We start from the raw sequence: 24895 nt of genomic DNA on the forward strand, positions 1-24895 counted from the left end.
ATTTCTTTCTTCTTTAGCTTGTTTTTTTCCATGGCTGGTCAGCTGCTTCTTGCTTTGTGAGCTTGGAAAGTGCTTACTCATGACTTATCTGCTACTTCAAAGCTATATGTTTTATTTTATCATTGGCATCCGACTTATCTATCTGACCTTCACTACTTTATTCAGGATTCAAGCAGTCAGAATCAATTGCCCTTCATCTCCTCAAATGTTTGCTCGGAAACTCTGAGTCAAAATATCACCATTGTGTCTTAGGATTTCTCAGGCTATTTTGCATAAATGTAGACAAAACATATATTAATGCTAGTAATATAACATTATTAAACATATATTTCAATTAAGATAAATATTTATAAAATTTTCTTTCCTTTTTAAAAGAGGTATGATATTAGAAGAAACTTCTGAAGCAGATATTCTATCCATCTAGTTGAATATCAACTAAAAGATACTTAAGGAAAAAAAAACCCTCAAATTTATTTTGATTTTAATTCACAAAGATCTACAGCACATTTGTTTGCATCTATTTGGCTTTTTGTGTGTAGTTCTTTTGACATGATACAGTTGACATTTTCCTTCCTTCCATTTAAATAGTCGATGGGCACTGCTTGGCCTGTAAGATACACAGCTGTCTCCCAAACACTGAACATGTCCTAGTCTTGTGAGTCCAGAGCTCACAGCTCTGTCAGAAGATATTTTGTTTTTTCCCCGGCAAAGCATACACGAATGAATGAAATGGAATGGATATCATTCTGCCCTTCATACCCAAGTTCAGTGTCCTTTGAGGTTTCCTGGGAAAAAGAGTACATTTTCAAAGGTCAAATTGCTGAACTGGAAAAGTGATATAATGGTGATTAGGGCGATAATAATGGCCAACATTTTTGTTCAACACTTACCCTGCCCTCAGTAAGTCATTGAACTCTCAAGTACTCTGTAAGGTAGATCTCATTACCTCCTTTTCTCAGCTAAAGGAACTTAAAACCCAGGGGGATAAAGTAACTTGCCCAAGGTCATGTTGCTGTGGCCTGACTCCAAAACCTGCACTCGTTACCACTCGATGAGGTCAGCCAGTGTTTTGTCATTAATGTATCTTGATAACCTAATGGAGTATGGCCAGACCGTTCTGAAGATAGACTCCTGTATATCTGAGGCTCTCTCTGAACCTCTGCTTTTTTTCTCTCCCATCTTAATCATTTATAAATATATAATTTATAAATAAGGGATTATTATATTATGGTATTTTTCTTCTCAGAACAAGTGTGGGTGTTGGCAGGAAATTCCCTGCTTCCTTTCTCCTAACAAAATATGCCCTGGCCAATCTGGATATTTCTTAGCAAGATGTGGAATGAAGGACTGAGACTGGTTTCCTTTATACCCAAAGCTGGTAACTACAAGTCTTCAGAACACCTACTTGACAGCTCACTGTCATAGACATGTTTTCCTTTATGTAAGTAGAACTAATGATATAGTTTAAATTTCTTTATGCTTGTCTAGAAGTGAGATAAACCACTGAGCAAAAACTATTGGTAAAATGTACTGTAGAGGAGTAACATCACGATAAATACAAATATCATTAAGCATGGAGTTGGCTAAAGCTAGTTCCAAAGCTCAGCTCAGCAACTTAACTTGCTGTGTGTCCTTTAGTAAGTCACCTGACCTCTCGGAGACTTAGTTTTCTAACTTTTAGAGGAGGTAAGCTCATCTACCAGCAGAGTTATTGAACAAGCTGTAGAAATGTGGAAAGATTTATGGGCTTAATGGACTTAAAAAAAAAATAAGACTAGTCTTTCTGAGGCAATTAACTGGGAAGCATGATGTATCAATCTAATACACAAAAGAAATTTGTTTGGATGACTTTACCTTTTTTAAAGTACACATTATTTTTGTACCAGAAAGAGAGGATTGTTTGATCATACTCTATTCTTATAATGAGTGCAGGAGAAGTCCTGAGTCACACACAAGGCATACTTTTAAGAAAAACTGACAGGCATTAACATTTCACAGACATCCATCCCTGGTGCGTGAATATTGCATTAAAAAAATCTACTGGCGTTACATTTTGTGGCATGTTGTTGGAGGTAAATAATTTATCTGGTGAGGAAGTATTTCTCCATATTTGCAAGCGGATTCTTCTTTCTCATTTCTCAATAGATATATTGCATAGGTAAAATGAATTCTGTAATGCTCTTAAATGTTTCTCAGTAAGAGATGGATTTCCGAGTCTCAGATCAGATTTAATCAATGATTTTCTACTTGACAGCAGAGTAGGAGAGCACCGCAACCAGCTTGCTCACCAGCATCAGAAAACAGCAGGTAAAGGTCACTGTCCAATGTGCTGAAAGCTGCTACTGCTTTTGAAATAAGTGCCCCTGGCTTTGTTTTCTGGAAGACACCTCTTTCTAATATAAAATCCCAAAATTAAAAACCCTCTTCAGTATTTAAAGTAATTTTTGTGGCTTGTAGGATAACATCTGTCAAATACTGGTTTGTTACCTAGAATAATTGTGATAACCCTGAAATTAGTTGACTTTATGTTTTTTATTATGGCAATAAATAAAATTTTCACCTGCTGCAAAGTCAGTGGATTTGTATATTTTTTATTGAGTGTTAATTATAACTAATATAATGATTTTGTATATTCATTTATTAGGAAGCAGCATTTGGGATTTGTGGGCTTTCTTCTTCACAAAACTCAGACTATATATCTTTTAAGGCTGGTATTTGATGCCTAGAGCTTTTGAAGAAAAAATGAACCACATAACTGGAAGTTAAACTGGATTTAATTCACTATATTTGGATTTAATTTAAAACCACAAAATAAAATGATAATAATGAAGTTAGCTTATATTCATAAAATATCCAAATATGAATTACTGAGAAATTTGGGGCTGAAAGCTTACCATGTTGTTTAAAACTATATATTAGCTTTTATTTAGTCATTTTATTTTACCAATAAGTTTTCCTTTACTCACCTTAGTCTAAAAGGAATCATTATAGAATCATAACTACAGAGAGCAAACTGGTGGTTGCCAGAGAGGAGGATGATGGGGACATGGGTGAAGTAGGTAAAGGGGATTAAGAGATACAAACTTATAGTTACAAACTAAATAAGTTATGGGGGTAAAAAGTACAGCATAGGGAATATAGTCAACAATATTGTAATAATTTTCTATGGTGACTGATGGTAGCTGCACTTAATCATGGTGAGCACAGCGTAATGTATGGAATTGCTAAATCACAATGTTGTGCATCTGAAACTAATATAAGCTTGTTATGCCAATTATACTTCATTTTTTTTAAAAGAATAATTATACAGAGATTAAGTGAGATATGCACAGTTCTACCACCTGCCTTCTACAGATGCCAAGACAGGTTTCATTAAGATTGTTCTCATGACCTACCTTTTAATACTAAGCCTTAGTTTATCTGCATATTCCTTCTTACCTTAGTGTTTTTCTCCAAATTCCCCCCTCCCCCACCTCTATTCCTTTTGTGGATCACATTTAATTCATGATGCACTCTCATAATTGGTCCTTGGAAAGATGTCCTGTGTTCTGTAGGTTAGCCATTGTCTTCTTGCCTTACCTCCATCCCACTTACCTCCTCTCCTACGCATTCACTCCAACATGTTTGATGAGTACACCTACATATATTCTTAAAATACATTCATCATTTTATTTTTATGTGTTTTATATACGTAGATGGCACCGCACCATAGTTTTGTTCTGTTTCTTCCTTTTTCACTCAGTGCTATCTTTTTTTAACTTTTTAATGTTTCTTTTTGAGAGAGAGAGAGAGAGACAGAGCATGAGCAGAGGAGGGCAGAGAGAAAGGGAGACACAGAATCTGAAGCAGGCTCCAGGCTCTGAGCTGTCAACACAGAGCCTGAGACTCTGATGCAGGGTTTGAACTCATGAACTGTGAGATCATGACCCGAGCTGAAGTTGGAAGTCCAACTGACTGAGACACCCAGGCCACCCCAGCTCGGTGCTATTTTTTTAAAGATCTACCCACGCTAATATATATGTGCTAATGTGTATACACATACATGTTTATATGTATTTCAGTGCTTCTGATTTTATGAAGAAGTCAATTTTCTCCAAATTAACTTACCAATATAATCTAATTATAAGAAAATCCTCCTTTATTGTAATGTTGTAATTTAATACATGAATATGGTAAATCTCTCCATATAATATATAATATAATAAAAGTGTTATTTGGCAGGGTTTTAGATAATCTCCATAAAGGTCTTGTCCACTTATTTTTAGAATAACTCCTTGATACTTGTTATATTTTATTGCTATTCTGTATATTATCTTATTTCATACTATGTTTTCTTGTTAGTTACTGCTGATAAAGAGAAATCTTATTTTAGTATGTTGATCTTTTATCTATCAACCTTGGATTATTACATCTATATGAATAATCTATGTGATTGATTACATCCTTCATCAGTAATGCTTATTATGCCTTTTGCTTCCAATGTTTTCTGTTTTTTCCTTGTTTCATTTTCTTCCCTAATTGCTTTGGTGACGACCTCCAATTCTGTGTTGTACAGTTGTGATAAACGTCTGTATTATTTTCTTGATTTTAAAGAGGATGCGTATAAAATTTTCTCGTTAATATGTTTTATCTATAGTAATAAATACTTACTTAGAGTGCCTTCTTTTTCATTAAGCTCCAAGAATCTTCAGTTTTCCATTTTCATTTTAGCTTCCTCCCAGACACAGAACATTTCTTATTTTTCAGACATACGATGTTGATTTCTAATTTTATTGCTTCAAGGTCAGAAGCTAATATGCGTGAAGTTTCTGTTGTGGCCGGGTACATTGCAAATGTTTTCAAATATTTCATATGTATCAACACACTCATACACAGAAACTTTTTTAGTTCTTCTGTGAAATGACTTTGTGTTTGCCTTATCTTTTTCTGAGAAGGAAGTATTGAAATCTCCAGCTACAATGGTTGATTTATCTACTTCTCTCTATAGTTTTATCAGTGTTGCTTCATATATATATATATATATATATATATATATATATATATATACATACATATATATACACACACACATATATGTATATATATATAATTACATTTATTTATTTATTTATTTATTTATTTATTTATGAGGCTTTTTGAGAGAGAGAGTGTGAGCGGGGGAGAGAGGCAGAGGGAGAGGCAGAGGGAGGATCTTAGGGAGGCTCTGTGTCCAGCGTGGAGCCCAAAATGGGGCTCGACGCCATGATCCTGGGGTCATGATCTGAGCTGGAATCAAGAGTTGGATGCTCAACCGACTGAGACACCAGGTGCCCCTGCTTCATATACTTTGATACTGAATTATTTAGTGCATTATGGTCATGCCTATTATAATTCCTTGATCTAGTGCTCCTTCTACCAGTATATATCAAATGTTTTTATCCTTATAATGCTTTTATCCTTATAATTTTTACTTTAAACTTTCCCTAGTCTGATATTAGAGTTGTTATTGTGAATTTCTTTTGATTCATATTGTCTCATTCCTTTATTTTCAACTGACAAAGACTCTCTCCTTGACCAAACTTCTGTCAGACTCCTTTTTACCCTCTCCTTGACTACACCTTGACCTTGGCCTGCTAGTCTTTGTAAAATGATTTCTTGAATTTAGTGTTTCTATTATAAGGTCTGAGGGCAGTCTTGGAAGTGACCTTTGGCCTCACTGGACTTCAAATTCCTCATCTGCAAAATGAGATGAGTATCAGTACGTATTTTACAGTGGATGTGATAAGAAATTAATGAAATAGTGGATGAGACATATGATGTGCTTACAGATAAGAGAGTAGTCACTGAATTACCTCCACTATGTCTGTAAAGTTAAAAACATTTTTAATGTTTATTTATTTTTGAGAGAGAGAGAGACAGAGACAAGAGACAGAGCATGAGAGGCGGAAGGGCAGAGAGAGAGAGAGACGGAGACACAGAATCTGAAACAGGTTCCAGCTTCTGAGTGGTCAGCACAGAGCCTGAAGTGGGGCTCGAACTCACAGAGTGCAAGATCATGACCTGAGCCTAAGTCAGAGGCTTAACTGACTGAGCCATCCAGGCGCCCCTGTCTGTAAAATTTTTGATAAAATTCTTCCTTTTACAAAAGGATAGGAAGAAAAAGGGAGAGCAGGTGACATTTTCTTCTGTTTCACAAGGCCAGGGATTTCTCTGTGATTTTTCCCACTTTTAAAGACCATGGTGGCACCTGGTTGGTTCAGTTGGTGGAGCATGTGACTCTTGATCTCAGAGTTGTGACTTCAAGACTTACATTGGGCATGGAGCCTACTTAAAAAAAATGAAGTAAAAAAAAAAGTAAAAACTGTAGAAAATTTTTCTCGCTGTGGACAGGTGAATGACTTTTAGCAGCTTCTTTTTATGAAGTGGGCCTTGGGGACTGGCCTGTGATTCCTAGCTTCAGACAAAGCCATGCTGTTTGCCAAGCACCTTGCTGTACAGGCTTCTGAGGCAGAGCAGGATGGACACTGTTCCCACTGCAGCCGTTCAAACCTGTCGTTTTCGGGCTTGTGGCTGCTTTCATACCATACGTGACTATTTGGCCCATTTTTTTTTTCTTTTCGAGGTGAAAAAATGTTAACCTGGTCACTGATTTGTTTTCTGTCTGTTAGCACATAGTGGTCACTTTGGCTCAGTGAGGCATTTGTTTCTTAGGCATCTGTGTCTGCTCAACAGTGTGCCCTGTTCCGCTCTTGGAAGGGAGTGAGTCGGGGAGAAGGCAGCAGCTGGGAAGGAGGGCCTGCAAGTTTGTGGGAAGGGAACCAATACCGGGAGATTTTGCCACGCCAGCCTGATGTCCCCACCGCACAGTAGCACCTCAACAATTGGTGTTCCTTGTTCACCTGATATGTATGGTTAGCCTCTCGTTTCCAATGAAGTAGGGCCAGTTTTGCTTTGCCTTGACGTCTTCAAAACTGGATATTAAAAAGACCAAGAACAAAAGCAGCCTCGGAGCCAGGGAACCCCCTCAGGAAGACCCAGACTGCCTGTGCTTCCTTCTCTCCCTTGGAGCACAGCAGATGGTAGCTCTGTGGGCCAGATCTGAGCAAGAAGAGGCAGATCGAAGAGTGGACCCACACCGTGCACGTTTAAAAATTTTAAGGTCTTTGAAGACATCCAAATACACGAGAAAAGCACAAAGACACTTTGCCAACACAGAATGAAAGCAGCTTTCAGCCTCTCAAGTTGCGTCACGTCCTAGTTCTGGAAAGCACTTGGCTTTTCATAGCTGTCCATCTATATTAACATGAGGACTAATCCTCAAGTGAAATGCTTGTAAAATGACCCCCAAAGAGATCACTGGAGTAGATTTAAGTGGTATGAATGTGCTTATCAGCTCACAGACAGCAGGCCAGAAAAACATTTTGTTTTCCTCCACACTGTGGCATGTTTAGGTATATCAAACCTAGATTATAACCTTGAGGACCCCCAAGTTTCCGCCCTCCTTTTATAGTGTAAGTGCAGGAATTGCAGACCCATGTTTGTGTTAGCTAACTAATCATCAGGGTATAGATGAGTCAGAGAGCTGGCTTTCTTATAGGAACTGGCCAAGGCACTGGGATGCTGGAATGGATGGCCAGTGCAGGAGAGAACGGAATTTTGAGCAGAGTCAGCTGAGATCAGTTGAGGGCAGCTTTGATTAGTGTCTTGCACAAGGGAACTAGTACAGAGAGAAGTTCTGGAGAGAGAAGACGATGTTCCAGTGAAGCAGAAATGGGAAGATGGAGAAGCAGGGAGCTCTGGCTTGGTGACTTGTCAGAAGGATGATGAACAGAGCAATGCGCATGGCACCAGAAGGCTTGGCCTCCCCATTTCGGCTCTGCCTTGTACCAGGGTGTCCCTGGGCCAGCCTGCTCATGCACTTCAGTTCCTGTCTCGGTAAAGTGGGGATAATGCCTTTGGGCAGCTAGGTTACTTCCAGTTTGGGGTGATTGAGAATAGTCTCATCTGGAAACACCCTCACGGACGCACCCAGAAATAATATTTAACCTGGGCACCCCATGGACCATTCCAGTTGACATGTAAAATGAACTTTCACTACCTTCTAGGGTGGTGTTCAGGTTAAATGCAAAAGTACAGGTAAGGCATAGCAGAGTGGCTGACACTCGATGGTAACCTGCTATAGCTGCCTTCATTGAGTTATGGATGTTGACATTGTTACCTAGGTACATTTTCTGTCCGCCTCAGGATCGGAGGGTCCCGGGGAGGGCTGGGGTTCTGCAGTTAGTTCTAGTCTATTGAAGCTGGAACAAAATATGCCCATCTCTTTTTAAAAAATTCTGCAGGCAGGGAAAATATCCGTACAAAGGAAACTGTTTAAGTGCTCTCGACTTCATGTTCATAGTAATTTATTAGAGATCTGCTACTAAAAGTATCTTCTTTCAAAAATAAATCAATAGTTCACACATAGGCCAAGATACTAAAATTCTCTTCTTTTTGCTAGAAATTAGTCATGGAAAGAAAAATCACTTTTGACATATTTGTGAAACCTGTATTTACTCTCCTATGTCCCAGGCAAGGTTTGGGGATAAAATGATGCAGAAAGCAGAGCCTGTGTACTAAGGTGCTCCGTCTAGAGGATGTATATAGTTCTATATAAAGAATTAAAGAATTAAAATAAGATTCTCTAAGTGTTGTTGCATCACAGAATTACACAGACAAGCTGGGAGTGACATGTTATGTCTAGGTGGGTCCTGGCCAAAGCCTTGGTGAGGAAGTGACATTTGAATTAGGTTTTACATACTAACTGGATCCTCCCTGGATATGTGGGACCCTGTGGGATGGAGAGAGGCCTGGATACAGATGAAGCAAGTAGCTGAGGTTGGTTGTGAGGTCCTTGATGCCAAGTTAGGGAATTTGGATTTGATTTGGCTGCTGAAGGAGGGACGTTGTAGAGCCATATGCGTTTGGCACCTGTGCCTTGGAGAAACACCAGAGACAGAGAGGATGGAAAATCAGCAAAGTGATGAATTATTTTCTACTTATATATCAAGCAAAGTTTTGTGTTGTTGTTTTCTTTCTCCTTTCTTTCTTTCTTTCTTTCTTTCTTTCTTTCTTTCTTTCTTTCTTTCCTTCCTTCCTTCCTTCCTTCCTTCCTTCCTTCCTTCCTTCCTTCCTTCCTTCCTTCCTTTTTTGTCTGCTGAACAAGGTGTGCCTAGTTGTCAAGATGACATTGCACTAAAGTAAGGGCTATGCCATTTGGAACTATTAATGAGTAAAAGTATCACCGTGGGGTGAATCTAAAGGAGAGAAGGAGGAAGGGAGCCCTGGGATTCTAGCTAAGCACAGGGTTGGATAGGTAATAAGAATGATGACTATTTTTCACATAGCACCAGTATCATGCCCGGCTATGACACTTGGCCCCATTGCATGGGGCAGCTGAGATCTAATCCCGGGGCTGTGGGATCTTGCCCCTCTCCTGTTCAGCCTATAGTCCATACATGCTGGTCTTAGATGGAAGCAAATGAGGAAGGTCTGTATGCCCTGCTCCTGATAGATACAGGAGTGAGGCTGGCCTTATCAAGATATCTCACTTCTTCCCAGAGTCAATATCAGTTGACATAAAAGAATGTTCTCATCCTAGTTTTAATAGCAAAAAAAATCACCATAGAGAAAAGAATGGGTCATTAAAGAGAGGTGTACAGGGGAGTATGATATAGGAGTTAAAATAAATTGATTAGAACTACATATATGCTAAATAAATGTAATATAAATCTCTGAAATATGATGTTGGGCTGAAAAGCAAACATACTTACAAATATGATACTACTTAAAACACACACAAAGCATATTGGACACATACATTAATTATGTATTAATATGTAGGAAGATGTAAAAACTGCTGAATCTCTGGCAGGAAGACAGAGGGACAAGACAGAAAGGTCTACAAGGTGGGGGGGGGGGTGTCAATTTTACCTGTAGTGCTTCCTTTATTTTGGAAACAAAGCCAATAAAGTAAATGTTAAGATTAGATAAAGCTGTGCAATGAGTTCATTATATTATTAAGAAATAGAAAGAGAAATTTCGTAATATGGTAAAATTTTAAAAGGAAATGTTTTCATCAGGGTACCAAGGCCTACTCAAACAAAGACGCTGCTTTTGAGACTGAATGACTATTTGAATTGCTTTTTCTTCCCAGTGGCAGCTTTTGGTTTTTATCCATTATGCATGTGGGTGTATAGGGGTGTATTTGGGGGGTCTGTTAGTGAAAGTTAGCACATTTATCAAAGTGGATTATTATGTTCGTATCAGAGACCTAAAAGCATATTTTCTTTTTCTTTTTTTAATTTTTTTTAACGTTTATTTATTTTTGAGACAGAGAGAGACAGAGCATGAACAGGGAGGGGCAGAAAGAGAGGGAGACACAGAATCTGAAACGGGCTCCAGGCTCTGAGCTGTCAGCACAGAGCCCGATGCGGGGCTCGAACCCACGGACCGTGAGATCATGACCTGAGCCGAAGTCGATGCTTAACCGACTGAGCCACCCAGGTGCCCCAAAACATATTTTCTTTAAAAGAAATCCAGAAGAGGGGCACCTGGGTGGCTTAGTCAGTTATGCATCCACCTCTTGATTTTGGCCCAGGTCATGATCTCGCGGTTCATGGGATCTGAGCCCTGACAGAGCCTACTTGGGATTCTCTCTCTCCATCTCTCTGCCCCTCTCCTGCTTGTGTGCACATGTGCTTGTGCTCTCTCAAAATGAATAAAAAAACATTAAAAAAAAGAAATGCAGAACATGCTATCTTTTTTTTTTGTATGTTTATTTATTGTTGACAGAGAGAGACAGAGCACGAGCAGGGGAGGGGCAGAGAGAGGGAGACACAGAATTTGAAGCAGGCTGCAGACTCTGAACTGTCAGCACAGAGCCCGATGGGGGGCTCAAACTCACAAACAGTGAGATCATGACCTGAGCTGAAGTCAGACGCTTAACCAGCTGAGCCACCCAGGCACCCCCAGAATATGTTATCTTAATGAGAAAAGGGCTTGTGTTCTGGGCAGCTGGGCCAAGGCCACAAAAGATGAGGGGCACCGAAGGGGTAAGCATGTTCTAGAGTGGGAAAGCAAGAACCTGGCTGGGGTGATCTTGCCCCAGGGGAGTGGCTGGAGATCTTAATTATGATTTTCAAAGCTTTGTGGCCAACTTGGGCCTGGACCCAGGCTAGTGTGCATGTGGCCTGAGCTGGTGGGGGGAGAAACAAAAGCCAGGGATTCTAACTATGTGGAGATGCCTTCTGGGACTGTCACAATATCCGTGTGTATTTAAAGTTGGAAACAGCCTATCATTAAATATATTTTCTATTGTGAATATTTTTTTCCATGTAAACTACAGAAAGTTAAACTCAACAAATCTTGGGGGAAGAATTTTCAGGAAATAATCTGACTCTTAACTGAAGCCATTGCTTCCTTGTGGGAGTGAGTGGGGGAGAATGAGGATTTGGGAACGAATGGCCATGAGATTTGTCAGAAGAGCAGGGAGCATGCTCAGGGAACCAGAATCTTGGTGGTGATGGTGAGGGGGTTGGGGAGAGGGGTTGACAAGCAAAGTGTGATCTTCCTCACTGAGATCCCCCCACCTGGAGTTGGGGTGATTGGGTCGTGGTTCTGTTTGTCAAATGCTGCTGTCATAAATCAAGTTGCCTCTGGGGGATGTTAGGCCCTCAGATGCTTCAGGGCAGAGCAAATGCTTTGAGAACTGCAGTGACAGGCAGTGGTGTTCCTTGTTTGTTTCCAAACCTGTCCCTGTTGAATTAGGACCATGGGCCATATGGGCTGAGAGGAACCATCGAGGGATGCAGGTTTCAGGGCCCAGGTAAGGTGATGGGTAAGCCAGATAGTAGAGCAGAGGCCTAATGGAAGTTTCTGGGCTTGCATACTAAGGATGAGGGCTTGGTGGGTTATTCTGGGCTGAGGGCTATTAACTTCAGGCCATCAACTTGCTGATGAGGAAGCAGCTTTAAATTACTGAGGAGGAAAATTATTCTTTTTCTCTATCCATCTTAGGTTTGTTGGCTGGGGCCCTGTCAATTAAACTGACCAAAGACAGTTTAACCAGAGAAACTAACTGAAGCTTAGGGCCAAGTGCAGTGTGCAGACACACAGACGCGTGTAGCGATGAGGAACTCAAAGAGGTGGTTAGAACTTGGGCTTATATAGCATCTTAGCAAGAGAACACTACATTTTGAGAGAAGTGACAAGATAAAAGAGAAAGGCTTCAAGCTTCTAGGGTGGCAAATTGTGGGAAAGTGAATATGGGGGAAAAGAATGGAAAGTGAGAGTTGGTTAGTAAGATTTGTTATGTAAACTCCTCCTGCACCACCTCAGGCTGATAAGGGTCTTAGAATTATCTCTGGTGATTAAATTCTGTCCTTTCTGGTAGAGAGGAAAGAAGAGACACCTTTACAAATTTAAGTCCTTCTTTTAGGCAAATGGGAGAAAGCAGAGAGCTTTCCTTGTATCTGTTTCTTCTCAACTGTCTTCAGCTCAAAACAATGAATATGCCATTGTGGTATATTTGGGGGTGGCATAGCCTGCCACCCTTTAGGACATATTGTGGCACCTGGGTGGTTAGGTGTGCCTCTCTCTAACTGGGGACCAAATGGCGCAGGGCCTGAGTGCCGAGGGGCTTCAGATGTGTGGCCCAGCTAGAGAGGGAGGCAAGCTCTGACAGCTGAGTCTTGCTTTCTTCTGAACTCGTACCACTGGTTAGGACTTCCATCTTTAGGTATCTAAGGTGCATTCAAAAGTCCAGCAACTGCCTTGATCCTACACAAGTTCAGCCCTCTCCTATTGTTTATGTTCTGATATTTGATAACTTACATAGAGGTAAGGTTTCTGCTGAGGGAATCAGATGCTTTATATTTGTGTCTGGTCTTTGTGGCCCAATTCACTGAGATTCAGGCAGAATTGGTCTGTCAGAATCAAGCTTTTGACCTTTGAAATGCTATTTCTAGAACTGATAACAATGGTGAGATGCAGAGAGTTTAGGGATTTTTATTGAGCCACATGGCCTTGAAACCTGTTCAAATACACAGGTGCTCGCCACTATTTGAAAGTAGAGCATTCCCATGAAATCCTTCATAGGCCAAAATGATGTAAAGCAAAAAAGCAATTACCATTAATTTATATGGAAAAATTTTTGAGCATTTTTAGACCCCAAAATAACCTCTCTTAGGCTTTTCTGATGCCTGAGGACACATCTTGCTAACAGATGCACAAAATAAATGGAGGTAAAGCATAGATGCTCACAGACAGTTCAAAGCTATGGAGCTTGGTGGTGGTGAGTGTGGTTCTGGGGGAAGGATGTTGGGGGGGCCACTCTTGCTGCTTGGGGTGCATGCTGCCTCTGTAACGGCTCACTGCAAAACAGTCACTGAATGCTATTTTCATATTTTTCACGACAGCAAAAATCCTCTCTGGATTTATTTCAGTTAGCAAAAAAAGGTAGGTGTTGGGGTGGCTCAGTTGGTTATGCGTCCAATTTCAGTTCAGGTCATGATCTCACAGTGTGTGGGTTCCAGACCCACACCGAGCTCTGTGCTAACAGCTCAGAGCCTGGAGCCTGCTTGGATTCTGTGTCTCCCTGTCTCTCTGTGCCCCTCCCCTGCTTGTGCTCTGTCTCTCAAAAATGAGTAAGTATTAAAAAAGATAAAAAAAAAAAAAGAAAATAGGTAGGTCTTTCTTAAAAGCAAAGTGGTATAAGGTGAACTTTCAAAAAGTGAGGGATAACTACAGTTAGAAGAAAGGCAAATACCAGCTACTATTGATTACTTTTTGAACACACTTGCCCTGGGGGCTAAGGGAGGAAACTTCAGAGGTGTTGGCAGTGACCTTTAGCAGCTGCTGGAAACTCCAGTGTGTCAACAGGGGCTTTCACATGGTCAGTGGTGGCAGTCCTGGCCCAACTCTTAAAGACAGATGCATGAGAAGGTCAGATGAACTGTACCAGAGGTGATTTATTTTCTGTAAATAAACTGGAAGCCATTCTCATTCTCTTTAGACGTATTGCCATTTCCAGTATCAGGGAGAAGGATTGATACAAGTGTCATAAGATAACTATTTTATGTTGGCTATAGTTTTGGGGAAATGGACATGCTGGCCCCTCCATTTTTTTAAAACATTTATTTATTTTTGAGACAGAGAGAAACAGAGCATGAACAGGGGAGGGGGAGAGAGAGAGGGAGACACAGAATCTGAAACAGGCTCCAGGTTCTGAGCTGTCAGCACAGAGCCCGATGCGGGGCTCAAACTCATGGACTATGAGATCATGCCCTGAGCCGAAGTCGGATGCTTAACTGACTGAGCCACCCAGGTGCCCTCTGACCCCTCCATTTTGAATGCTCCCCATACCCCACACCCTGTGTCCATCTGACTACCCTTTATTCATCTTTCAGAGTCAAGGTCAGGTTTCATCTCTGGGAAGCAAGTCTTCAGATACAGTGAATCTCCTTTCCTGGGCACCATCTTGTACCTCATTGGGTTCAGGGCATGCTACCCCCAAAATGGCACCTTGGCACGTTGAATATTTTAAGCTGAAGGAGTTTGAGAAAATGGCAGGAGCAGGAAGGTCACTCTTACCTGCTCCCCTTTGCCCTTCTTCCTTGAAATGAGTCATAAAACCTGCATGTGAGAGGTGCCCTCCCTATATCCAGAAGAAAGGAACATCCTTATCTTTGAATCCAAATGAACCCCAAGAAGAATCCCAACGAATAGGTCTTGCTAAGTTTGTCCAGTTCACTACACTTACCCCAGGTTCTTTATCCTATCATTTTTCTACCCAACTGCCCACTCTTCATCAAAGCTAGCATAACTATACTCAGCTATAACTGTTTCTTTGGGTCTTCATTTCTTTACGAAAGATCCCATGTCACATAAAACTGACATTAAATAAATCTTCCTGTTAATGTCAGTTTAATTTTCAGACCCAGCCCAGGGCCCTAGGAGGGTTGAGGAAAACTAGTTCTCCCCCTATAGACTGCATAGGAATCCTCAAGTTTGACACTATTTGAAGGGCTAGTTTTTAGTTTTTAAATACTTATATTGTGCTTATTGCCTGACAACCCCTATTCTAAGCGCTTTTATGTATATTTATTCATTTAAGTCTCATAGTGGCCACATGAGGGGAGTGCAAATATTCAACCTATTTTACAGATGAGAATAGTGTAGCCCAGAGAGGTGTAGTATCCTGCCCGAGGTCACACGGCTCATAGTAGTAGAGCCGAGATTCAGCTCTGGGTAGTCTGTCTATGCAATATGACTGACAGTGCAGAGCCTGACCCGGGGCTGGAACCCATGACCTGAGCTGAAATCAAGAGTCAGATGCTTAACTGACTGAACCACCCAGGTGCCCCCTCCCATGGGTTTTTCCATCTCTATTCGTGGCTACTGCATCCTCAGAACTGCTCAGCCCCCAAATCCTCGACTCCTTGACTCTTCTCTTGCTGTCACACCCACATTGGATTCATTTGCAAATCCGGAGAGCTTTACTTTCAGCAAGGAGCCCCATCTGGAAGTTCCTACCCCTTCCATTGTGACTGTCCTGGGCTAACCCGCTGCTGTTGGTGGCCTGGATGATGGCAAGATACGCTTCCTGTAGGCTTCCTGCTTCCTTTCTTGTCCCCCACCCCGGACCCATTCCCAGCACAGCAGCAGCCAGAGTGATCCCTTTTGAAATCAGTCAGATCATGTCATACCTGTGTTCAGTGTCTTTTGTATTTGTTGGTGACTTTGTACTTGCCCCCTTTACCTGAAATACTCTTTCTTTAAATATCTGCCTGGCTGTCTCCCTTCTCACTTCTGATTTCTACCCAAAGTCAACTTGCCAATGAGGTCTTCCCTCACCTGCCTACATAACATAGCCCCATCCTCACTGCTGCCTTCCTGTCCCCCTTACCCTGATTTATCCTTATGCACAGTGCTCATAGGACACTTACCTTCACTTGTTGATTTGCATACTTGCATACTTTGCAACTTTGCAAAGTTGGCTTGCACTGGGGCAAGTGGGCCTTGCTCCTCTCGCTGGAATGTTAGCTCTATGAGAGCAGAGGCTTTGACTCTTTTGCTCAGTGCTGTGCCTGTAGTGCTGAGAGGGCTTAGCATACACTAGAGGCTCAATCAATATTTATAGCGTGAACAAAACCCATTAATGAATGAGGTGACTACTTTGCGTGCTAGTCACTATTAGAAGCGTGTTTATATACATGAGCTCTTTTGATCTTCATAAGCTCTCGGAGGCCCCCTGGATGACTCTGCAACATTTAGCTACCTCTGTTTAGCCTCAGTTTCTTTATCCCTGAAATGAGCCCAATAATAGCACTTGCTTCTAAGAGTGAGGACACGTAAATCCTGAGAACAGGGCTTGGCACACAGTCCATGTCCCAGGTGGGTTCCCTGAGAAGCAGAGGGGGGTTAGCAAGTAGGATCTGTGTGCTTGGGAGTGAGACCAGAGGCAGTGAACAAAGCCAGAGTGGCCAGAGGAAGAAAGAGGTGGCTACAGTCTCATTACTCCGGGGAGTGTAGGAGCTGGAGAGACCCAGTAGAGTTGGCTTGTACTGGGGCAAGTGGGCCTGACCTTTGTATCCCCACATCACTAAGTCATTGGCTTCAGGCTTCTCTGGGAGGCGGCATGGTCTTGGGCAAAGCCCTTCTCTAGGGTGGATTGAAGACCCCCACACTCCCAGCAGCTGGAGAATGAGGGTACAGGTCTCAGGTGTGTGTGAAGGTCTGCGTGCAGCATGCCGGTACCCCCTCCAGGCAACTCCAGTAAATGCCTGAGATCACACCTTCTCACCGCACTGCCCTAGCCTAGTAATCACTTCCCTGCTAAGAGCCTGCAGTCATGCCTGGGCCCATGGAGCGCAGGGCAAATGCCATCCTTTGAGAGTCTCAACCTCTCTGCAAAGATTTAAGATTGGATTTGATTTATAAGCCTTTCTCCCTGTAGACTTCATCAAGTGGGGGCCTTGCCCAGACACCCAATTACTTAGGACATGGCTGAGATGTCAGCGGGTCCTACCTCATTTCCTGTCATCGGGGTGATTTAGAACAAAACAGGGCAAGCCTTTCCAGTAGTCTAGGTCAGCAGGCTGGTGCGTGGTGCCATTTAAAGGACATCCCCCTCCTGCCTGGAATTCTACCATTAGAGTTCCATTATGTATGGAAGCATTTAAAAACGCATCAAGAGTGTCCTGTTCAAATGCAAATAACCGTAAAAGTTAAAGACTTAAGCCTTTGTGATGAAGTACTTTTGTATCTTTATTCAAAAACGTTATTGTGTATTCCATTTTAAATTATTCAAAACGCAGTGATCTTGTTCTGGTTTAGCTTGAATTTCATTTGCTTTTAGTGAAAACAATCCGGATTCCTTCACTTGGACATTTTCTTTTTTTTCTTTTTCTTTTTATTTGTAAGTTGTTTTTTTAAAATATATTTTTGTTATATATATACACGTGTATATATATTTGAGAGAGAGAGAGAGAGAGAGAGAGAGAGAGAGAGACAGAGAGAGAGACAGAGTGCCAACAGGCGACAGGAAGAGAGAGGGAGACAGAGGATTCGAGACAGGCTCCAGGCTCTGTGCTGTCAGCACAGAGCCCAAGGCAGGGCTTGAACCCATAGAATTCAAGATCATGACCTGTGCCAAAGTCGGACCTTAACTGACTGAGCCACCCAGGGCCCTGGGCATTTTCCTTGAGGGGAGTTGGGGGACAGTAGAACCAGGCTTGGAGCCAGAGAGGTGGAGTCTAGGGTGAGATGTGTTCTGGAAGGTGGAGAGCTTCTACCAAATGCCAAGTTCCTTACTGTCTCTGAAGTTCATTGTCCCCTTGGTGAAAGGGGCTCTATCTAGGTCTACGTTGTCCAACACTAGCTCTGTTGTGGCTATTTACACTTAAATTTAAATTTAAATTTAAATTTATTTCAGTATCTCAGTCCTACGAACCACCATTCAAGTTCTCGATGACCGGTTGTGACTAGTGGCTGCTGTAATGGACAGGGCAGAAAGTTCTACTGGACAAGTGCATGAAGATAATTCCCTCATTTCTTGTAAATTTCTAACATTTTTTAGTTTTGGGTAGGGGTATTTGTTTACAAGAAAAACTAACCCACATTTGTGATGTGTTGAGAGTTGATGATGGTGGATGATACTTATTGGGATTTACACACACAGACACACACACACACACACACACACACACACACACACTGGCACTTATATATCCATCCACTCACTTTCTTCTAACCTTCACCACCACCCTCTGAGCTTGTTTTTATTTTAAATTTCTTTAAATTTTAAGTAAACTGTACTCCACGCATGGGGCTTGAACTCATGACCCCACAATCAAAGGTTGCCTGCTCTACCAACTGAGCAAGCCAGGCAGCCCCCCTTATGAGCCTGTTTTTAATAAAGAGGCAAATTGATGTTGAGAGGCTCAGTCAGAACTTGGACCCACGTTGATCTAATGCTGAAGTAGGGGTCCCAGTATGTGTTTGTGAGTAAGCATTTACTAAAAGCTTACCAACTCACTGTGCTTTAGAAAAGAGTTCAACCTTGTTGCTTCTCTTCTCCCTCCTTTGTATCCTCTTCTTCTCTAGAAGGCTTTATTTTCTTTGCATTATAATTGGATTGAAAACTTTCCCTTTGCTGGGGGACTTCAGAAGGGCTGTCCATCCGGGGACACTGTGCCCAACGCCTGCTGGGAAGCTCACAGTTGTACAATTGCTTTGAGTGAAAGGGAGTGGGGTTCAGGGGATCCATGACTCCTTAAGAGGATAATGGAGTTGTCGTCTGGTTTGTCAACCGATGTGCTCATGAAGTTGTAAATGTTAGACCTAATTAGTGCCTGTTATCTTTCCTCTTGACTTGGTTATACTGTATAGAGAGCAAGTTTAAAGGAAAATGGGTCCTCTGATCAATCTAGAAGTTTGAAAGGCTGATGTGCTGATGTGAGGATCCCTTGTTTTGCTACATCACCCCAAATAGGAAAGAAGATTGTGACCCATGGGGACGTGTGTCTACCAGAGAGGCCCAGGAGAGTGACAAAGGGGCACTTGGGTTGAGACCACTCTGTAAAAGATGTGAAATGGAATCTTAAGCAGTTACTTTTAAATCATTCTCCTGCTGCAAATTTAAAAGGTGGGGTTGAAGAACACCTCTGTGGAGAGCATCCTGTGTCCAGTGGCCTCAGTAGGGCACCTTTGTCATCTTTGTATCTGAAAATGGCCTGTGTGACGCCCACCAGGGGGGTGATTTGTCTGGTTCATGCAAACAAAGGGCCAGTTTTTAGGAGCGTGTCTATCAAGGCTGTTTGGTCAACTTGACATCAACAGCCGAGCCAGGGGCTCTGAGCCCAGAGAAAGCAGCTGTAGCTCTTCTGATGTAGCAGAAACTCTGATGCAGTAGAAGCCCGACCGGTGTCTGAGCTGCTGGCTTCAACTTCTCCACCAGAGACCACTCCCATTTTGCAAAAAGGTGTGTGTCTGTACTTCTCTTTCTACGCACAACAGCTTGCAGACTGCCTCTTTTTCCTTAGATCTCTAGGGGGAATCATTACTGGGTGGTTTATGATGAAGAAGAAAGTGTCATTTTCCCCTTTGAAAGGAAAACAACGCTGGATTCGTTGGTTTCAGAGGTGAAGGTTTCCAAAGATCATTTTGCGAATGACACTCACGTATTCAGGGAACACAGAGCCACATCGTGTATTTGGTTCCAAGGCTCCTGATGACAACAGCAGGCTGCTCTGGGGGTGGACCCCGGACGAGGCCTAGGGGGGAGCTGTCCTTCATGTGGCGTATCACACTGATGTGCCATCTGTTTCTAGGATGATTCCAGGAGCTGTTGAGGAGCCCATGAAAACATCCCTGCTAGGTTTTCTCCAAATTCATCTTTTTCCCTCCTTGTGTATGACAGCCCTCTATATAATAACGCAATTTAGGAATAGGAGGACAGTGAAAACACATCTTTTAAAAAAGATGATCTTCCTGTCACCCAGATTCTCTCCTACCTGCCCCTCCCTTCGGTCCTGCTCAGGAGGCCAGGACCTGGCTCTCTCAGAGTTCATTTTCATCTCAAGGGCAGTATAAAGGATGCTGTGATGTGTTACTCAGGTTTCCACTGAGGCAGGTTTCCACTGCCCTGGGCTTCAGTTGGGCAGGGGCCCAATCTCGGCTTTATTTCTCCTTTGCAATATCATATTCATTGAGAGCCTATCAATGCAAAAGTCCCGCCACCTGCTGCCTAGGAAACAAAGATGAACACGAGATGGACCCTGCCCTCAAGGCGCTTACAGTCTAGGCTGTCAGCCTCAAGAGTGAGCCATGGGGGCAATCCTGGTTTCCGGGGCTTAAGCAAAGTGTTTTAAAGTGTTGACACCCTTTGAAAATTTTCCTTGCCAAATACAAAGGAGTAATTTCAGCAGGAAAGCCAAACAGCAGAGAGGGCACTCTGAGGAACTGCATCACCTGATTGGCCAGAGATGCCAGACTGAGATAATATATGATATTCTGTGATAAAGTGGGCAAGCCCCAAAGACCATTGTTCTGCCTCCCTCTGGGCATGCGGCCTTGGGCAATGCTCTTGGCCTCTCTGAGCTTCTGTTTCCCAAACCCACCTCCCAGGTCTTTGTGAGGATTATATGAGATTGAGTGAGAAAGCTCCCAACATATACTACAAGCTCATTAAAGGGTTTCTTCCTCTCCCCTGTCCTTTCCCTGTTACTCTAGGATTTGGAGCAGAGCCCAGAACTGTACAAAACGCTAGGCTCCCGCACTAACTATGTTTGCAATCCTGGCAACATTTTAGCCCTTTCTAATTACAAAGTTTATACTCTGCCAAAGCTGAATTAGGGGTGAGGATGGAGAGAAGGGGCGGGCTAATTATAGAGACTAACACGCTGCAGTGGGGGGAGGGGAGAGGAGGAGAGCCACAGGGCCCATCACACCCAGAGGCTGAGTAATTCTGCAATAATCAGGAGATGCAGACAGGAATTCGGACACACCGAGGTAATTAAAAAAATTATTACTTCAGGGAAATACATGGGACCGATGAGAGCAAGGTGAGCTATGAGCCTCTCCTGGTTTCCCCAAAGTGAGAAGTGTAGGGAGTTTTCTGGGGCTGGGAAAGCTGCAGGCTGATGGAGTACAGGGTGAAGCCGTAACTGGATGGTGGGGACCAGGTGACCCTAGCCAAGCAGCGTGGGGTAAGTCCATGGACCTGAGCTGCAGGCAGTACTCGAGGAGGGGGCATTTCCGGAGTGGGGTAATTATTACGAGGCTAGAATGAAGCAAAAAACTGGTTAATTTCAAGAAAAAACATGCACGGCCCCTGAGAGGGGAACACAGGTGAATCAGGACACCAGGACAGGATGAAGTGCTCACCCAGCCTGCCATGGTGCTCCGACTTGCCTTTGGGGCAAGCCAGGACGTTCTTGGATCCTCCCTGATACCATCGACATCAGTTTGTGCACCTGATAGTCTTTGTGTTCCTCACAGATGTGTTTCTGCAGTTTTTGAAGACCCCGATTTTCTACGAGGGTCCCCTCCGGGAGCAGCACATCATTTGTCTCATGCCAGTTCTGTATTTTTACGTTTTGGGATATACTCCCAAAGGTGCTAACAAACCAAAAGATGGAGACTATCCTATGTGTGAAGAGAGGACCATTTGCTGGCAGATAGCCAGTTGCTTTGAGATTCAGTAAAATTGCTATCAACTAGAATACGCGGGCCATGAGGGCAGAGGCTTGTTATGTTCTCCTTGGGGTTTCCTAGCAGCTGGGACCTACCACCTACCACATAATAGGAGCCCCCAAAAGTTTTTATGAAATGGTGAATGACTGTCATGATGGTAGTTTGGTATGGTTGATCCCCTAGGGAGGGGTTACCAGAAAGGGAGCAAACAAAGCTGGGGAGGTAGAGTGGGTATTTATTGAGGGTCCTTCAAGGCCAAACTAAGGACAGTCTTTTGAGGGGTTTGAGAAGCCACTGAGAGATTTTAGTCTGGCCATGCGCAGGGGGGCTAACAGCCTTGTGGGAATGCAGTTGAGAGATACACTAAGACAGTGCCAGAGACGTGGGGCACGTCTCCAGACCTCGTTTGTTTGGCATAATGTCAAAAGCTAAAAGCAAAGAGGGTCAGCTGGAAAAAATCTGCAGGCCACACAAGAAGGGGATCTTTGGTTTCCTTTGATGACGGCCACGGGTGTCTTCAAAGCCAATGCTTTTATTGGCGTCCTCGTCTAAACTGTTTGTTCCTTCTCTTTAAGCCGCTTTCAACCAGGAGAATTGTTTTTGAATCAGATCTATTTGGGGAAGGAAGAAAATGTGTATGAAAGGCCCAGCAGGTTCTAATGGCTCTTCTTGCTCCGGGAAATTGAAGTCCACCACCAACATAACCGACCTATAAATGCCCCCTTAGAGACCCTCCACTGTTGTGTTCTCTGAGCCTCCAGTGGATCTTGGTAGCACAGGGGATCTGTTTTAACAGCTCTTTTCTTTCCAAAGGAACTATTGGTTCTGGAAAAAGAAAACCAAAGAAAACAACCATTAAAAAACAAAAAAATAAAAAAAACTTTCCCTTCCTCCAGCCTAGCCTAAAATGGGTCTGTGCCAGACTCCTTGAGCTTCAAGGTGTCGATTAGTTGAACACCTTTTTGTTGTCTCTCAAGGACCTTCCCAGTCTGGCTCCACCCTCTCGTCCACATTTATCTCCAGCCATCCCCCCAAATTTCCCCCACGCTCCCTCTTGACTCATCAGCTCTGCTGTAGGTGCATCATTAGACTTTGGCATATCTGAAGGAGCACAGAAGAGGCCACCTGAAAAGATGCCACGTTGGCAAATTGATTATTTTGAATTAAGCTTACTTAAGAAACAGTTGGTGCCAGAGGACTCCTCTGATCCTCCTTTGTTCCTCTGAAAGCAGGAAATAAATCCCCTTTGTGAAAGGTGTGTTCCTTATACCAGGAGGGTAGAAAGCATCCTTATCACCAGAAATAGAGAATTTAGGGCCAAGAGGGTTGCCTGAAGAAACCTTGTCACTTAACTAGTTTACTGCCCCAAGCCCAAACTCCTTCCTCTTGTCAATTATCTTTTTTTAATCTTAATTAATTTTAAATTAAAAATTAATTTTTAAATCTATGTTTTTTAAAAATATTTCTTTATTTATTTTGAGAGACAGAGAGAGAGAATCTCAAACAGGTTCTGTGTTGTCAGCATGGAGCCCGACGCAGGGCTTGAACCCACAAACCATGAGATCATGACCTGAGCCGAAATTAAGAGCCTTAATTGACTGAGCCACCCAGGTGTCCCGTGTCAGTTCTTTAAAAATGTACTGTTTCTTTGTCTAAAAGGTATAAAAGCTGCCTGTCTTGGTCACTTCGTTGAGTATCATATTTTTATGGCGTTCCTGTGCATACAAAATTAAATTCGTTTTTCTTCTGTTAGTCTGTCTTATGTCAATTATTAGGCCAGCCAAGGAACCAAGAAGGCAGGAATGGAAAATTTTTCCAACCATTGTATTCCCCAAATTTATAAGATTTGCTGTATAATTTTGTCATTCTGAGCATTTACTTAGGGCACATACGTTCCTAAGTGAACATACAGGGATGTGTTCAGTTATTGGGATACAGTATATACCCTTTGTTGAATGTATTTGATTGTAAGGTAAAGTGGAATTGTAGAGGAATGTTCTGGTATAGAATAGAGGAAGCCAGGATCCCAAGGACCTGGGTTGGGGGCTCTGAGTTGTCTGGCAGGCAGGCCCTCCCAGTGGTAACCAACAGATTCCTATGCACATTTAAGGTTTCTTTGAGATAGCACTGGTTTCCAGGAGATACCTATCTGGCAGCAGGAGAGGAAATATGGGTATTGGGGATCAAACTTACTAGCTGTGTGACCTTGGCAAGTGACTTGACCTCTCTGAGTTTCTGTTTTCTATGGAATAGGGAAATGAGGATATCTATCTTGTAGTGTTGTTAAGTTAAATGAGATGATACATTTTTTTGGTACTCCAGTGAGAAAATGTTGCTTTCCTTCTACCTAGAAGGCAGTGTTTTCCATCTGGGTGGAATTCGCCAGCTCTCCATCCAATCATCCAGAGATTCCTGTGATTTTTACCATATCCTTGGCAAATATCATGCATCACCTGTGCTTCCGTTTAATTAAAAAAATGAACTCATTCCTATTACCAGAAAGCATTTATTAAGAAAGGAAACTGTATCACTCCTCTAACCATAGGGTAACTATAAAAACAAACACAATGAAAACAATATAGTGTTGTTATGTTACTGATGTTCAGCTAGGCACTGTTCTCTGCTAAAGACTGTGAATGTAACGCTTCTTTTCACTTTGTTGAAGAAGGGTAAGTCGCTAGTTGGCAGGTAGGTGTTAGAGCTGTGCTGGTTCCCCCAGGAAGATTTTGATTTCCTTGACAATCAAAGGGATTGAAAGGACCATGAAAATACATTCACCCTTTCTGTATGTGATTCAGTGTTATTTAATGCTACATTTGAACACCCTTTGCAACTAGGTCGGGTCCCACAAAAGATAGCCTCTTCCACTTTGGGAACACTGGCCTAGGGCATCAATCATTTGGGAGCAAAATATTAGCCCATGACTGCAGGCACATGGGTCAGGGTCAGGATCTCCAGAGAAGGGAGCTGGCGTGGGGTGGTGGGGAGCAGTGGTCAAGACCCTGGCCTGGGATGGGGAGGGGATTCAGGGCAGGGCTGCAGCAGACTAGAGTGCTGAAAATCCAGAGGGTCTCCCCTCCAAGGCTGCAGATTTTCTGCTTGTGGGGTGAGGTTAAGGCTTTTATTGTCCTTTTGGCTCTGCAATGTGTTGCTGCAGGGGTTAGTGACTGTGTAGAAATGC

General features: G+C 42.6%; 1 protein-coding gene across 5 annotated transcripts in view; it reads left to right on the forward strand.

Moving 5' to 3' along the window:
• The window catches only part of SV2B (synaptic vesicle glycoprotein 2B), a 219370-nt gene that overhangs the window by 108142 nt on the left and 86333 nt on the right, over positions 1–24895 (forward strand). The window lies entirely within an intron of this gene.

Source organism: Acinonyx jubatus, chromosome B3 (assembly GCF_027475565.1).
Source record: "Acinonyx jubatus isolate Ajub_Pintada_27869175 chromosome B3, VMU_Ajub_asm_v1.0, whole genome shotgun sequence".
NCBI lineage: Eukaryota > Metazoa > Chordata > Mammalia > Carnivora > Felidae > Acinonyx > Acinonyx jubatus.